Below are 16,751 nucleotides of genomic sequence, written 5' to 3'. Positions count from 1 at the left end.
ATTCTGCTTTTCCATGTACAAATTTTTGTGATTGTCTGATTTATAAAAGCAGCTCATGCTAACGTAGAACACCAGAGAGCCAGGAAGTCAGGAAACAAACTAGTTGACTTGTAGAAATCCTGGCTAGTGTGACCCTTGTCCCGTCCGGTTCCAATCGATATTGGGGCAAAAGGATGCTGTGTGCTTATAAGCCACGTCACCCTGTACCTGCTAGATTGTACCCTTGTCACTTTGCAAACTGATAAAGATTGTACCCCATTTCTAAACATTCTGCTGTTTTTATGTCTAGAAGTTATTTATCCTGTTTTTTGGAGACACAGCAATTTATTAGTAGCTTAACCAGTACTCTGCTGTTTCCAACATTCACAGTATGCATTTATGCCCTCAAGAAGGGAAAACTGAACAAACCCTTTTGTCCTTCCCACATTCTGCATAATTATCAGTCTCCCAGGAGCAGATTTTGTCACCATGATAGGGCACACTTGCATTTATTTATTTTAGATGGAGCCTCACTCTGTCACCCAGGCTGGAGTGAAGTGGCTCAATCTCTGCTAACTGCAACCTCTTCCTTCTGGGTTCAAGCAATTCTCCTGCCTCAGACTCTTGAGTAGCTGAGATTAAAGGCACCTGCCACCACCCCTGGCTATTTTTTGTATTTTTAGTAGTGAGAGGGTTTCACCATGTTGGCCAGCAGGTCTTGAACTCCTGACCTCAAGTAATCTGCCCACCTCAGCCTCCCAAAGTGCTGGGGTTACAGGTATGAGCCATTGTGCCCAGCCACTTGTATGTCTTTTAGAGAAATGCTAGTTTTTATTAGACAAAAGCACAATCCTGTCTGTGAGAAAGGGTCACACTAGCCAGGATTTCTACAAGTCAATGTTGCATAGCTTGTGCCATTATGGTCCTTGTCAAGGCAGAAACACATCAAATGGTGGCTTTAATTTAAACACATTAAAAGTTGATGGCTGGACACACTCATTTTAGGGGGATAAATGCCTAGGACAGTGGCTGAGTCATGTGGTAGTTTTGTATTTAGTTTAGTTTGTGTGTATGTTGAAGAAACTGCCAAGCTATTTTCTAGAGTCTCTGTATCTTCCTTTACATTCCCACCAGCAGTGTATGAGTGGTCTAGTGTCTCTGCATCCTCACCCGCATTTCATGTTGCTACAGTTTGTTATTTTAGCCACTCTGATAGGCATGTAGTAGAATTTTTTTTTAATTTTTTATTGGATTTTAGGTTTTGGGGTACATGAGCAGAGCATGCAAGACAGTTGCGTAGGAACACACATGGCAGTGTGCTTTTCTTTCCTTCTCCCCTTCACCCACATTTGGCATTTCTCCCCAGGCTATCCCTCCCCACCTCCCCCTCACACTGGCCCTCCCCTTTTCCCCCCAATAGACCCCAGTGTTTAGTACTCCCCTCTCTGTGTCCATGTGTTCTCAATTTTTCATCACCCGCCTATGAGTGAGAATATGCGGTGTTTCATTTTCTGTTCTTGTGTCAGTTTGCTGAGGATGACGTTCTCCAGATTCATCCATGTCCCTACAAACGACACAAACTCATCATTTCTGATTGCTGCATAATATTCCATGGTGTATATGTGCCACATTTTTCCAATCCAGTCTATTATCAATGGGCATTTGGGTTGATTCCAGGTCTTTGCTATTGTAAACAGTGCTGCAATGAACATTCGTGTACATGTGTCCTTAGAGTAGAACGATTTATAGCTCTTTGGATATATATCCAGTAATGGGATTGCTGGGTCAAATGGAATTTCTATTTCTTTTTTTTTTTTTTTAATTTTTTGTTGGATTTTAGGTTTTGGGGTACATGAGCAGAGCATGCAAGACAGTTGCGTAGGAACACACATGGCAGTGTGCTTTTCTTTCCTTCTCCCCTTCACCCACATTTGTCATTTCTCCCTAGGCTATCCCTCCCCACCTCCCCCTCCCACTGGCCCTCCCCTTTTCCCCCCAATAGACCCCAGTGTTTAGTACTCCCCTTTCTGTGTCCATGTGTTCTCATTTTTCATCACCCGCCTATGAGTGAGAATATGCGGTGTTTCATTTTCTGTTCTTGTGTCAGTTTGCTGAGGATGACATTCTCCAGATTCATCCATGTCCCTGCATGTAGTAGAATTACTGTGGTTTTCATTTGCATTTTCCTATTGGGCAATGATGTACATCTTTTCATAGTTTCTTTTTTGCCATCTGCTGTATATTCTCTTTGGTAAAATATCTTTCTGCCTTTAGATCTCTTGCCTATGTTCTTTTTCTTGTCTGTTGGTTAGTTAACTGTTTTTTAGACAGGGCCTTGCTCTGTTGCCATGCTGGAGTGCAGTGGTGTAGTCTCGGCTCCCTGCAATCTTTGCCTCCCAGGTTCAAGTGATTCTATTGCCTCAGCCTCCTGAGTAGCTGGGTCTACAGGCAGGCACCACCACACCCAGCTAATTTTTGTATTTTTAGTAGAGACAGGGTTTCACAGTGTTGGCCAGGATGGTCTCGATCTCTTGACCTTGTGATACGCTCACCTCAGCCTCCTAAAGTGCTGGGATTACAGGTGTGTGACACCGTGCCCAGCCTTTTTTTAATTCTTTACAGAAATCAGATCTCATTATGTTGCCCAGGCTGGTCTCAAACTCCTGAACTCAAGTGATCCTCTTGCTCAGTCTCCTGTGTAGCTTTGAGATGGCAGGTGTGTGCCACTATGACTGGCTAATTTTAATTTTTTTTGGTAGAGATGGGATCTCACTATTTTGCCCAGGCTAGCCTAGAACTCCTGGGCTCAATCAATTCTACCACTTTGACCTCCCAAACTGCTGGAACTCCAGGCATGCACCAGGGCACCTGGCTTGCCTATGTTCTAATTTGATTGTTTTTTTTTTTTTTATGCTGTTAAATTTTGAGAGGTCTCTATTACATATTTTAGATAGCAGTGCTTTCTTGAATATGTACTTTGCAAACATGTCCTTCCAGTCTGTAGCTTGTGTTTTTATCTTTCTATCTGGCTCTTTCACAGGAGAAATATTTTTAATTTTAATGAGGTCCAGTTTGTCTGCCAGTTTTTGCTTTCATGATTCAGTCTTTGGGGTCAAGTCTAAGAGCTCTGCCTTGTTCTAGATCCTGAGGATTATGTTTTATATTTGAATTCATGATCTATTACGAGTTTTATTTTGTATGAAGCATAAAAGACATATAGATAGAGGCCCATTTTTTCCTCTGAATGCTGATTGCTCCAGCACCATTTGTGGAAAAGCTGTCCTTACTCCTGAAGTGCTTTTGCACTTTGTCAGAAAATCCACTGGGCATATCTGTGTGGGTCTTTTTCTTGGATTCTCCATTCGGTTCTGTGCTTTGCTGTCTGTGCCTGCTGCCTGCCAGTACTCTCTTAATTACCCTAGCTATAGAGAAAGTCTTTAAATCTGGTTGACTGATTCCTTCTACTTCTTCTTTTTTGAAACTGTTTTAGCTATTTTTGTTTCCCTGCCTTAATTTTTTTTAACTAAGTATGTTTAATTTTTCTTTTAAAAATACACACTTTTCTCCTCCGCCAGCCGGGTCCCCTCCCCACAGAACCACGGCTTCTCTTCCTCAGCAAGGCGACAGGGGCTTCCCCTTAGCCGCCGCCGCCGGCCAAGCTCCGCCGCGCCCGCGGCCCACGGCCGCCATGCAGTTTATGTTGCTTTTTAGTCGTCAGGGAAAGCTTCGACTGCAAAAATGGTATGTCCCACTATCAGACAAAGAGAAGAAAAAGATCACCAGAGAACTTGTTCAGACCGTTTTAGCACGGAAACCTAAAATGTGCAGCTTCCTTGAGTGGCGAGATCTGAAGATTGTTTACAAAAGATGTGCTAGTCTGTATTTTTGCTGTGCTATTGAGGATCAGGACAATGAACTAATTACCCTGGAAATAATTCATCGTTATGTGAAATTACTTGACAAGTATTTTGGCAGTACCTGTGAACTAGATATCATCTTTAATTTTGAGAAGGCTTATTTTATTTTGGATGAGTTTCTTTTGGGAGGGGAAGTTCAGGAAACATCCAAGAAAAATGTCCTTAAAGCAATTGAGCAGGCCGATCTACTGCAGGAGGAAGCTGAAACCCCACGTAGTGTTCTTGAAGAAATTGGACTGACGTAACTCTCCTCCCTTGATGACTTCTTGTGGCATTTCACACACTGTAGATGGTCACTCCCTTCATGTCCATGTTAGTTAATGGTGTAAGATGATGTCTTGTCAGTGTTACTGTTTTGCTAAGCTGCTTCATTCATGCCTACACAATTTTTTTTAAAGGGAACTTTAGTTGATCAAGTGATAAGGGACTTAAATATGAATTAGAATGGTAGCAGAAAAAGGTACCTTTTCTGGATATTTTAAAGTTTAGAGGTCAGTTTCTCTTAATCTGATTATGTGCACATATGAAAATGGCACATATACATGTAAAACCAGGCAGTATATATTAATTACTGTATTTGACAAAGGAAACAAATTATAATGTGAAACCTGGTTTTATGAAACCAAAGATTAGTGCAGCATTTCGGTATATATATATAAAAAAAAAAAGGGAATTACATGTCACATATCAAATGAATGGAGACTTAACTTTGTTGAACTTTAAAAAGCAAATTTACTCCAAAAACTCCTATTGGAAATCACATACCTTTCAAAAATAAAAGGGAATATTTTCAAAAATAAAGGGAATTATTTTTAATGACTTAATTGGAATGATACTTTTACACTAAAATTATTTCTTAGGCATTCTGAATCTGGGATGAGAAACAGGATTGTTTCATAATAGTAAGCACATAATTTTTAAGGCCAAGGCACATATGACTCCTGAGATGAAATTTTTTGTGGTCATAATGACATATGTAGTTGTTTTTGATGCCCAAAATAAAGTGAGAATGTTAATTTGCCAGGAATTCTTCTTAACAGTGTCTTACAGAAAACATGTTGCTCTCTTCACAGTGTTATGTGTAAAGTCATTGTTTAAAGCACGAATGTTCCTTCTGGGATGCTTGTTAATGCCAAATTTATTTTGCTTCCCTATTTGCTTCCCTCCACTTGGAAGTGCTGCAAACTTTACAGCAGCTTCCTTTCTTTCTGGCACTGCCTAGTTAACAGAAGTCTTATAAAAATTTAAAGACACGTTTCATATAAAAAAGTGAGAGTTGAATGAGGTAAAATGGCATTAGTTGGCCCTATATTTTTTAAAGCTATATAATTGTTCAGCGTCACTTTTCTAAGTACTTATACATATCTAAACATGTCTTCATGGTTTATACTTTCACTTGTATATGCTGGGCTGGATTAAGCTTTGTTGTGATTGTGACCAATATTCAGGCCACGTGAGCACTGTCTTATCACTTTGCCAATTAGTTGTAATAAACGTTCAATGTACAAATAAAAAAAAAATACACACTTTTTTTTTTTTTTGCTGTTCTTATTTAAAAAAAATTAGGCTGTCCATGGTGGCTGACACCTGTAATCCCAGCACTTTTAGAGACTGAGGTGGGTGTATCATGAGATCAGGACTTGAAGACCAGCCAGGCCAATATGGTGAAACCCCGTGTCTACTAAAAAAAAATTACAAAATTAGCCATGTGTGGTGGCATATGCCTGTAGTCTCAGCTATTAGGGAGGCTGAGGCAGAAGAATCACCTGAACCTGCAAGGCAGACGTTACAGTCCACCGAGATCAGGCTACTGCACTCCAGCCTAAGTGGCAGAATGAGACTCCATATCAACAACAAAAAAACTTCACATAAGCATTTTAATGTAACTTTATAGAAGCCATAAATTCAAGTAATGTGTGGCTTTTGCCCTTTAAAATTGAGAGCAGGACTTTATAGCAATTCCCTTCTGAGATGAAGAGAGTTTCTGTAAGGGATATCATATAAAAACTAAGCTGAGAGACTGTGTCTCAACAAATAATTTATTTTGTGTTTTAAAGTATACAATTATTATTTACTATAGTCACCGTATTGTGCTATCAAATCATAGATTTTTTTTCACTGCAAAATGGCAACAATGAATAGTAGGCCTTTTACAATTTTTATTTCATTTTATTTTCTTACTTTCCAAACTTACCAGAATAGTAGCCTTTATTCATTCTATTTTTTTTGTACACTCTCTGCTTTCTATATGAATTTTAGAATAATCTCATCTATATTTGCCAAACATCTTGCTGGAGTTTTTTTTTTTTTTTTTTTTGAATTACGCTAAACCTATGTACAAGGGTTGCACACATTTTAACTCATGTTGTCCCATTTCTTTCCAGAAGGGCTGGACAGGTTGATGTTTTCACCAGCAGGGCCCAGGATGTGTGTGTCCACCTTTGCAAACTCACACAGTGGCTGTCTTTATTTGGCTTTGCCAAGCTGATTGCAGAACACAGCACATTATTTTGTTTTGCCATGCTTAAATTACCGTCGAGGCAGAATGTTTTTCCTCTAACTTTGCTGCAGCTCTTTTTTCTGAATTGCGTTTCGCTTTTTGCTCATTTTTAATTTAGATGTCTTTTTCCTTGTGATTTGTAAAATCTTTTTCTCACTTGCCAAGTCTTCTCCTTCTGTTGGAAACATTTACCCTAGCTCTGGATAAGGAACATCTCATGGCGCTGTTGGAGAGAGCAAACTATCCAGTTCAGGGAGGTAAGACATGTCCCAGAGTTTCCCTGATGCCTTTTTTTTTTTTTTTTTGCTGAAGTGCAATGGTGCAATCTTGGTTCACTGCAAGCTTTGCCCCCCATGTTCAAATGATTCTCCTGCCTTTGCCTACTGAGTAGGTGGGAGTACAGGCATGCATCACCATGCCCGGCTAATTTTTGTATTTTCAGTAGAGACGGTTTCACCATGTTGGCCAGATTGGTCTTGAACTCCTGAACTCAGGTGATCCAACTGCCTCCACCTTCCAAAGTGCTGGGATTACAGGTGTGAGCCACCGTGCCAGGCTTCTGATGCCTTTTGAGTGCTACCAAGTCAATCCCAGTTCTGCCACATCCTTTCCACATGACCAAGCCAGGTTACCTTACCTTCAGCATACGGGCTGGCCTGTCAGGAGGCCTGGGGTACATGTAGGATAATGGTTGTGAAAAGCCTGTGCGGAATCTCTGAGAGGAAGGCAAAAATGCGAGGATTATCAAACGGTCTCTACTTCAGACTATGCTATTGTATCAGCTTGGCTAACATAGTCAAACCCCTGCTCTACTAAAAATAAAAATTGGGCTGATGTGTGGTGGTATGTTCCTGCAATCCCAGCTACTTGGGAGGTTAGGCAAAAGAAGAACTGAGGATGCAGAGGTTGCAGAGAGCTGAGATTGTGCCATTGCCTTACAACCTAGGTGGCAGAGCAAGACTCTGTCTCAAAAAAAAACCTGAACCGAAAACGTATTTCAGATCTGGACCTTTTTGATCATTGGCAGGGAAGGCACCTTTGTCATCCAAAGCAAGGGCCTCTGGAGTCTGTGAACCTGTGGAGGTGATGTGCTGTTTACTGTCTGGACCTGACCACTGTCACCTTTACTGATAGGTGACAAACAGCCTGCCTGACTTGGCCTTGTTTCTGTGGGTCTACTTGGTCTGGGAAAACATATTGTGGAAGCAAGCTAGAGCTTGAACCCAGAAATTGACACAGTTGTGATGGCTGGACACCATCATCTAATGAGATTGTAAGAAGCTAAGAGTAATGGCCCCTCTGGGTACTTCCTGTACCATTCCCATGGAGACAGTGTCACAGACCTCTCAGCATGAGTGGGACAGCCAGTTGGGGGCCGCTGTCGCTATACAGTTACTTCCTAATTCCTTTCTTGTTGTTTTTGTCTTTTTAAAAATGATGACTCCTTAATCTCTGGATTTTCTTTCTTTTTCAAATTATTCTAGTGTTTTTTTTTCTGTCTTTCTGATATTTCCCTTTTTTGCTTTTTCTTTTCGTTCTGACTTTCTCCTCTCCCCTTTCAGATCTTTATTCTATTTTTCTTCTATTTTCACTCTGTCTTAGTATTGATCTCTGTTCTTTTAGTTCTTTATATGTTCACAGGTGTCAGCACCCCCTCACAGAGAAGCTGACTGTAATCTGGGCCTAGTGACTATAACTGGAAGGAGGCTATGCCCCCCAATTTTATTCAGTGTGAGAAATCATACAACAGCAGCCCAGGAATTTGTTGAAAATATACTGTAATTTTGCCCCTCAGACAGTACTGTTTTTCCTCACCAATTGTATTTTATTCAGCTGTTTACACACCGATTCTGTATAACTAGGAGTAGTTGTGCATTCTTCACTTTTATCACTTATTTTTTTTAATATTTATTTTTTTGAAACTGAGTCTCACTCTATCACCCAGGCTGGAATGCAGTGGCACAATCTTAGCTCACTGCAACCTCCGCCTCCTGGGTTCAAGTGATTCTCCTGCCTCACACTCCCAAGCAGCCTGGACTACAGAAGCATGCCACTATGGCCGGCTAATTGTTTGTATTTTTAGTAGAGAGGGGGTTTCACTATGTTATTCAGGAGGGTCTCGATCTCCTGACCTTGTGATCTGCCCACTTTGGCCTTCCAAAATGCTGGGATTATAGGTGTGAGCCACCGTGCCTGGCTTTTGTCACTTCTTAAGTCGGCAGAGGCTCTCTTTGTCTCCCATGCTGGAATGCAGTGGCATGATCTTGCCTCACTGCAACCACTGCCTCCTGGGTCCAAGACATTCTCCTGCCTTAGCCTCCCAAGTAGCTGAAATTACAGGCACATATCACCACACCTGGATAATTTTTGTATCTTTGGTAGAGATGTAGTTTCACCAAGTTGGCCAGGCTGGTCTCAAATTACAGACCTCAGGTGATCCATCTGCCTTGGCCTTCCAAAGCACTGGGATTACAGGTGTAAGCCACCATGCCTGGTCATGTGCTAATTTTTTTTTTTTAACCTCAGTAAAACACCAACACATTTAAGCCTTTAGAGTCAGCATTTTAGTAGCTGCTTAATTGCCCGCTGGGTTGACACACTTATCTGGATACCTCTTCTTTCCCCTAGGAGATGCCTGATTGAGGTCAGGACATGATGAGAGGTGTGTAGACTTGGCCGCTGGCCAGATTGGATCCAGGTATGGCCTCTTGTGGCCCTAATTAGCTGTGTCATCCTAGATGAGTCATTGACCTTCTCTAAACAGTGATGTTTGGGGGCTTTGAGGAAGCCAGAAAGTGGAATGTCTTTAGTACCGAGCTCAGGACTTCACACTTTCTTCTTGCCATGGTGGGAGTAATCATTGGCCAGCTCTCTCTGTGGGGGGGCTTGTATGCATGTCTAACCACTCGGGTAGCTAGAGAAGGATGGATGAGAAGGGTAAGAACCAGACCCAGGGCAAAGAAAACAGTCGCAAGCTTGTGTGCCCAATGATTCATGATGAAGCGTGGAAACTCCTCTTCTGATTCTGAAACCAGGGACCAATCTCAGAGGATAGAGTGTCTTTTCTCTCTGAGCTCTCCAAGGAGTTGCAATCCCTTTGTTCACTTCTTGGAAATTGACACTGGGCTTCTGCTGTGGCTGTTTTCTGGGTGACTGTATTGTTTGCCCTAGAATTATGATTCACTAAAGAAGATTAAGTTTACTTTTTCTAAATCAACTAATCTTAATAATATCTGTGTCTGAATTCTCTGTTCAGAGTTCTGAACAGAGTTCAGAGAATGTTTAAGATACATACTTTTTGACTCTTAACTGTCGTCATATATGTTGGTCATGACAAAATTGAGGGGTTAACCTTTTTTCTCTCAACTGGATGTGTTTGGTTTTGATCAATATCTGTGTTTTTATTTACAGATTCCCACTGAAAAATTATTGTGTGAACATATTACAAGCAGGTAAGTTTAGCCGAAGTCTTTTATATTGAACCAGAGAGTGACCTGGAAAGCACAGCACAGAGTAGAAGCTCCGCTGAGTGGCCTTTGTCCTTTTCTGTTCTTTATCACCAGCCACTCAGCATGGCAGGTTCTGCTTCACTGCTGCTGCACCCAGGTGAAGCCCCTCTCTTCACCCAGGAGCTCTGGAAGACCCCTGCTTGGGTGGGGTGAGCCAGGTGGGAAGGCGCCTGTGCTGGCCAGGTTGCTGTGTGAGGTAGTGAGTTCCCTGTCGTCAGCGGCTGTGAATCCCTGTTGTGGATGGGGCAAGGCAGGATTTCAGACACTAACTGGTTATCTTTTGCTTCCTTCATTTTTCTCTTTTGAGCCAAAAGAAGTTGGGGGAAAGCAGGGAAGGGGTTTTGGGCAGAAAGAGAGTTCAAGGCTCTGGGGGCTTTCTGGTTGAGGACCCCAGAAGGAACTGCAGCCAGACAGGGTAGCTATCTCGGGTCAGAAGACGGAGTGCCCTCAACACTTACCCTGGGCTCCACTGGAAGATGGTTTCTTCTAGAAACTTCCCTGACCCTTCTTGCGGGGGTCACTCTTTAAATGCCTCTTCCACAAGGACTGGGTTCTTGAGGTGAAAACTTTCAATTGGCTCAGTGCGGTGGTGCACACCTGTAATCTTGGCACTTTGGGAGGCTGAGATGGGAGGATCAGCTGGGCTGAGGAGTTGAAGGTTGCACCGAGCTATGATTGCATCACTGCACTCTAACCTGGGTGACAGAATGAGACCCTGACTCTAAATAAAATAAAATAAACCAAGAAAACAACTTATAGTCATTTTCCCCCCAGCTCCTCAGGCTAAAAGAAAGACGTAAGGGCTTTGTTTATTAAGTAATTAGGTCCAACAACTGAAGGATTAGTAGCGATTTGAAATTTTTTACAGTAGTTAAAATAAATGAATTATATTTTTATTTCATCTTCACATAACTGCAGTCACTCACTTTGTGTTCCAGGTGATGTGACACAGGGCAGCTGACCTGTGAACAACACAGGTGTGCACTGTGTGGGTCACTCACACAGGGATTTCTCCCACCTCCGCCACCCTGTTACCGAGGGACCAAGTCTGCTCCATCTTCCCCCGCAGCCACTCCACAGAGCACCTTCGTGAGGACCCACTGCCGCCTCGTGAACTGTGAATCTGCTTTCTTTTCTGGGTTTTTCTGAGCAGGAGTTTCCTTTCTTCAGCTGAGTGTGTGGAAGGAACACAGTGGATGGCACACGTGGCTTGCATCATATGTCCTGACGGTGCGTGGACTTGGCAAGGCTTCTGGTCAACAGGAAGCTGTTAGTAGTTTCGTTTTCGGGGAGTCAAAAGTTACACTCAAGTTTCTGATTTTGAAGGGGATTGGTACCCCTAACTCCATGTTGTTCAAGACTCAATTGCACTTTCTTTAAAAATATATACATTTTTTGGTAGGGACGGGGGTCTCACTATGGTGCCCAGGCTGGTGGTCTTGAACCTCTGGGCTCCAGTGATCCTCCACCTTCGGCTCCCCAAGAGCTAGGATTACAGGTATGATATTCGGCAACACCCTGGGAATTTGCTGTGGCAACCCAGGGTACCTTAGCACACAGTTTCGGAACTGCAGCTGTAAAGAGAGCAGCCAGGGCTGGGCCTGAGACTTGCAAGTCAGCAGAACAGAGACAAGGAAAATGGCCCGGCCACTCATTTCCCGGAGCTGCTGTGGGCTCCCTGGGACCTGTCTGCCTCCCGTTGTCTGTCTATGTCTGTCCTGTCTTTCTGTTTGTCTCCGTGTGTCTTCTGTGACAGCTGCTGAACCCCGCTGCACAGCTGTGAGCTGTTCTTCCTGTCTGCAGCCCTTCTCTATGTAAGGTCGGTTGCCTTGGTGGGAGCTTGGACATGCCCATCCCTCTCCACGCCTGAAAACTACATCACCAGAATCTGCACTCAACACATTCCCACTTCTGCACTCTCCACCAGAATCTGCACTCAACACTAAACTCTGTACTCGGCACCTAACCCGACATTGGAAAACCCTACCAAAATTTGAAAGAAGCCCTGCCAAAACCTGCCCAATAGCACAGCCTGCTCACCGGAAATCTCACCTACCTTCCAATAGCAGCTAGCCCCGTCCATGTCCTCTCTCTCCACAGCCAATCAAACGCCTTCTCTCCCTATGAAACCCCCACAGGACTTCTCTGGTCCCTTCCTTGGGACCACAGAACCTCGCCTGGGAGTTAAATAAATTGGCATTTAATTGTTCTTATACTGGCCTCAGTTTCCTCATTTTAAACTCAGCAATAACTCTTAATACGCTACACTCCCATTTCTGTTCCTCCACCCTGTCTCCACCTTTGTTGGCGTTGTTCAGCTTGGGCACTGTGGGAGTTACACGTTAACTTCGCCACGAGAGCCCCCATGGACATTCCTGATGCGGGTATGTCCTGGTGGATCTTGGCAGGCGTGGCTGTGAGCTCAGGGCTGTCTGTCTTCCTGCGGGTCACCTGCCCCCTGCGGGAGGCTGTGTGTGGGGTCTGTGTATCTGTGGCTCTGGGTCCCTGCTGTGCATTTATCTGGACAGGGCTCCCCGTGGCCGCTGTCTAGCCTGCAGAGGTTGTTGCTCTGCCCCCATGCTGTGCATACCAGTTGCGGGGGGGCTTCCGGGTTTCCCCCTCACAGCGGCACACCCCTGCACTGCTTGTCTCCTTGAGTGCCTCCCAGCAGCCCAATCTAATTACCTGTCTGCTTCTTACCATTGGCTGTATCTGTCTTTCTGAGCCTGCCATTATATTTATACTTTCAAAACCTCTTCTTTCCAGCCCAGATCTCTTATCAAATTTCCACTTTCCTTCAGTTCTCCAGAAGGTTCTTTTTTGTTTGTTTCTTTGAAACAGGGTCTCACTCTATCACCTAGGCTGGAGTGCAGTGGTGCAATCATAGCTCACTGCAGTTTTTAACCCCTGGGCTCAAACGATCTTCCCGCCTTGGCCTCCCAAAGTGTGGGGTTGCAGAGGTGAGCTCCTGTTCCCGGCCTCCAAAAGGTCCTTATGGTAAAAGTGGGTTGTCGGATAAGATGATTTCTTGAAGGCTCCTGGAGCCGAGCGGCGACAGTGGCTACCATGCCCACTTTACCCAGTGCTGCACCAAGCACCCTCTGGTCAGAGGGGAGGGAATTTCACCATTTTCCAGGAGTGGAAAGGCTGAATGAGGCTGAGTGAGGAGGTACAGCTGCCTGGGCCTCCTGGAGGCAGCACAGCAGGGCTGGGCTCTCTCTGAGGCTCACCATGTGTAGAGTATGTGTTTCTCTCCAAGATTGGAAGACTGACTGCAAGACCCCCAACTCAGAAGGCCATCCCTTCCTTGCTCCAGGGCAGAAGATCATGTCAGGATGGGCAACGTGCTTGGGAGTCCTTTTGGGCAATGAGAGGGTGGATGGATGTGAGCCGGTCTTCATGAACTGGTCTCTGAGCTGCCCTGTGGGATGAGGCCCATCAGCCAGGCTCCCTGGAGTGCATATGTAGGGGCTTGGGGCACCTCTTTGAGAAAAAAATTCAGTCCGTTTCAAGACATCACTCTCTTCCCAGGTGTCACCCCTTCAATACCCCCCTGAGGTTCCATTTTGACCCTTCACCAGATACCACCTGATGAAAGCAACTACAGCCTTAGGTCAGCCCCTCCTTGGACAGAAAGACTGGGCTCAAGGCAAGTGGAAGGGGCGATGGGCCCTCAGGCCAGACCCTGGTCTCCGGGGTCCCAGCCTCCCTGGACCCTTCTGCAAACTCACACTGCTTTTCTTCCAGGAATGTCTTTTGACTCAGAGCCCTTCACACGCTGCGCCATGGATGCCACCTTTGAGAAAAGTGACCCATGATGGTTGCGTGATCATCCCTTACCAAATCAAGCCGTGTGTGTTTTCATGGCAGCTCCTGGAATCCATGGAAGTCAACTCTGGGATCCAGCAAGCATGTCTTTCTCAGTTGACACCCCCAGCCATCCATCTCTCTTAGGGCATGATGTAGGAGACACGTAGCAATCTCGTTCTCATTGCAAGTTGACTTCTGTCCTTGCAGGTGGCCTGGTGATGTGTGCAGAATTGTGGACCTTCCCATGGGGAAGAGACAATGGAATCTGGAAATCATGGAAGTAGGGCCATCGGCCTCTTTCTTTAGCCATGGGGTAAATCCTGACTGATCCCATGAAATGTCCGTGAAGTGCTGGAATTGCCCAAACACAGAATCATAGGACAGAGAAACTGGGTCAGTAGAACTCAAAAAAATCGTGAGATCTTGGAATCTTATGATTCTTCAAGCACAGATCCATAGATGGAGAGTCGTAGAACCATAAGAAAATCAAATTTGGTAATGAAAAGAAAGTCACAGTGGGCCAGATAGGTAGCTCACACCTGTAATTCTAGTGCTTTGGGAGGCAGAGGCCAACAGATCTCTTGAACCCAGGAGTTTTTTTGACCAGCCTGGGCAACATGGTGAGACACCATCTCTATAAAAAATTAGCTGAGTACAGTGGCATGCACCTGCAGTCACAGCTACTCAGGAGGCTGAGGTGGGAGGATAGGTTGAGGTCACAAGTTTGAGGCTGCAGTGAGCCATGACTGTGTCACCGAACTCCAGCCCGGGTGACTGATTGAGACCATGTCTCAAAAAAAAAAAAAAAAAAATCACAGTATCATGGAGTTCTGGAATCCTACAGATTAATTGTCCAGAATCCTGGCTCCCAGGCCTACCTTACTTTCTTGTGAAATGAGGGCATTAGGCTCCCCAGACTTTCCTGTGGGAGGAGTTACCTGTTGCTGCCACAGCGGCTTCTAGGGGCCAGTTGGCTGCCTGCTGGAGTTCGGCTTCTCGGCCAATACTGCCACCAAGTGGAGATGCCAGAGAAGGGCGGCGCTGGAGGGGTGCCTGGGTCCAATTTTTCCCTGGAGGCAGGGCCCCTTCTGGGCAAGGTTTTGGGTGGCATGAGCAGCGCCTCCTCCCCAGCCCTTGGCTGTCCTGCAGCCTGAAGGGATTTTACATTGCAGGTGTGACCTATTTCACGGGAACGGTGGTGACCACAACCCCTGCTTGCTACCTATATACTGAAGCCTGCATGACCCAGCGGATCCCTGAGATCACGGGAGATGTGATGGCAGCATCTTTGGAGCATAAGCCAGAGCCGAGGCTCAGAGGCCAAGAGCAAGAATCGCAGGGCAGCTGTTCACACATGGACCTGGGCCTGGCGGCTTGACAGTCACGGTTTTGCTGTCCACCCCATCACCCAGGCTCACGGGCCTCAGATCCCTCATGACTGGAAACACGCTCCTCCACTCTGATTCACCCCCAGCTTCACCTTTAGTACCTCCCCTTGGCCTTGAAGGTCCTGAGCTCCCGGAATGTGGCGGAAGTTTTAGAACCTGATGCAAGTGCTCTGTGCAGGTGGTTTATGTTGGAACATGTGAAGAGAGTGGGGGAACAGGTGAAGGCAGAAAGCCATTGGGGTATCCATTGGCTGCCATCTTCCCTAGGTCAAACAGGCTGGGGCATCGTGACTGTAAATCCTAAGGTTCATCTGCGGGCCTGCTCTGCCTGGCCAGGCAAGGTGAGATGAAGTGAGATGTGCTGCTGTGAGTGCACAAAGCAGGGCCAGGGTGCCAGGTGGGCTAGGATGCCAGGGTTTCCTCTTTCCATTTCCTTCCACTGTCACCATTCTTTGGGTCAAAGGAGACATAATGGTTTTTTTTTTCCTATAAGGGCATCAACTGCTTTGTGGGCTTCCTCCCTAGCATCCATCTCCTGCTCACCCTTTCCCTCTATCAGTGGCACCCTACTCTCCCATTCTATGAGGGGAAATAGAGATCACCAGCTTCTGTTTATAACCTGCAGTCTTTGCAGAGAGTTTCTGTCTCTCCCTCCACAGAGATGAAATTTCCTAGCTGGTTGTCCTCCAGACCAATGGGTCCAGAAGCTTCGGCAAACTGTTCGTTCCTGTTCTCTCCAGGCTCTTAGACCAGGCTCAGCAGCCACCTTCATCCTCTCCTAACTCTTCCACCTGCCCTCTCCACCTGCAGCTTCCTCTTAGTCCAGAATTGTTAAACTGTTTAAGGTGGTGTTACTTCTTTCCATTTTTGTTTTCGTATTTTGTTGCTAGTGCTGACTTTTAGTACATTGATGTTTCCTGCAACTGTCCTAAGCTCACCAATTAGTTCCCGAGATTTATTCTTTTTTGTAGATTTGTTAGCATTTTCCATATAAACAATTGTGTTACCTGTGAAGAAAGACAGATTACCTCTTCCTTTAAATTCTAGATGACTTCCATTTCTTTTTCTTGCCTTATTGCACTGGCTAGAAACTCCAGGTTACTGTCAAATAAAAGTGGTGAGAATAGATGTGCTTGTTTTGTTCTTGATGTTTAGAGAAGAAACATGCAGTGTTTTATTTATTTAAGTGTGATGTGAGCTGAGGTTTTTCATTTATCAGATTTCAGAAGTTCCCAGCTAGTTCCAATCTGCTGAGAGATTTTATATAAATATTGGAATTTATTGAATGATATTTCTGTGTCTATTGAGACAAATATGTTTTATTTAGCTAACTAATATAGTGAATTACATTAATTCATATTCAAATATTAAATTAACCTTGCATTCCTGGGATAAATCCCATTCGGTTATGGTGTATCCTCTTCTTTATATATTGTTGGGCTGCATATGCTAAAACTTTGTTAAGAAGTTTTGCATATATGTTCCTGAGAAGTACTGATCTAGAATTCTTTTTCCTTATAGCATCTTTATCTGATTTGGGCATTAGGGTAATTCTGGCCTCATAGAGTACTCATGAGTATTTCCAACTCTTTTTTTTTTCTCTCTCTCTCTCTTTTTTTTCTGACCACACCAAAATAGAAGAGTATTT

The 16,751-nt window shown here is 44.6% G+C and overlaps 1 long non-coding RNA gene and 1 pseudogene across 3 annotated transcripts in view; both read left to right on the top strand.

The window, feature by feature from the left end:
• Positions 1–15,991, top strand: part of LOC144581550 (uncharacterized) — a 36,495-nt gene extending 20,504 nt beyond the window's left edge. Inside the window, exons 3-6 of one of the 2 annotated variants that reach the window (XR_013532504.1) lie at positions 6,594–6,653; positions 9,025–9,094; positions 9,808–9,848; positions 10,844–15,991. This is a non-coding gene — a long non-coding RNA (uncharacterized LOC144581550). The remainder of the gene's footprint in view (positions 1–6,593; positions 6,654–9,024; positions 9,095–9,807; positions 9,849–10,843) is intronic. The other variant, XR_013532503.1, reaches the window with a different exon arrangement.
• On the top strand, positions 3,578–5,416 carry LOC144581549 (AP-1 complex subunit sigma-2 pseudogene; annotated as a pseudogene). Its single transcript, XR_013532502.1, has one exon. The product of XR_013532502.1 is annotated as an AP-1 complex subunit sigma-2 pseudogene (transcript).
• Positions 15,992–16,751: the final 760 nt, after the last annotated feature.

This window comes from Callithrix jacchus, chromosome 2 (assembly GCF_049354715.1).
Source record: "Callithrix jacchus isolate 240 chromosome 2, calJac240_pri, whole genome shotgun sequence".
Lineage (NCBI taxonomy): Eukaryota > Metazoa > Chordata > Mammalia > Primates > Cebidae > Callithrix > Callithrix jacchus.
The sequence above is the reverse complement of the archived record's forward strand: the minus strand, read 5'-3'. Positions and strand labels throughout refer to the sequence as shown.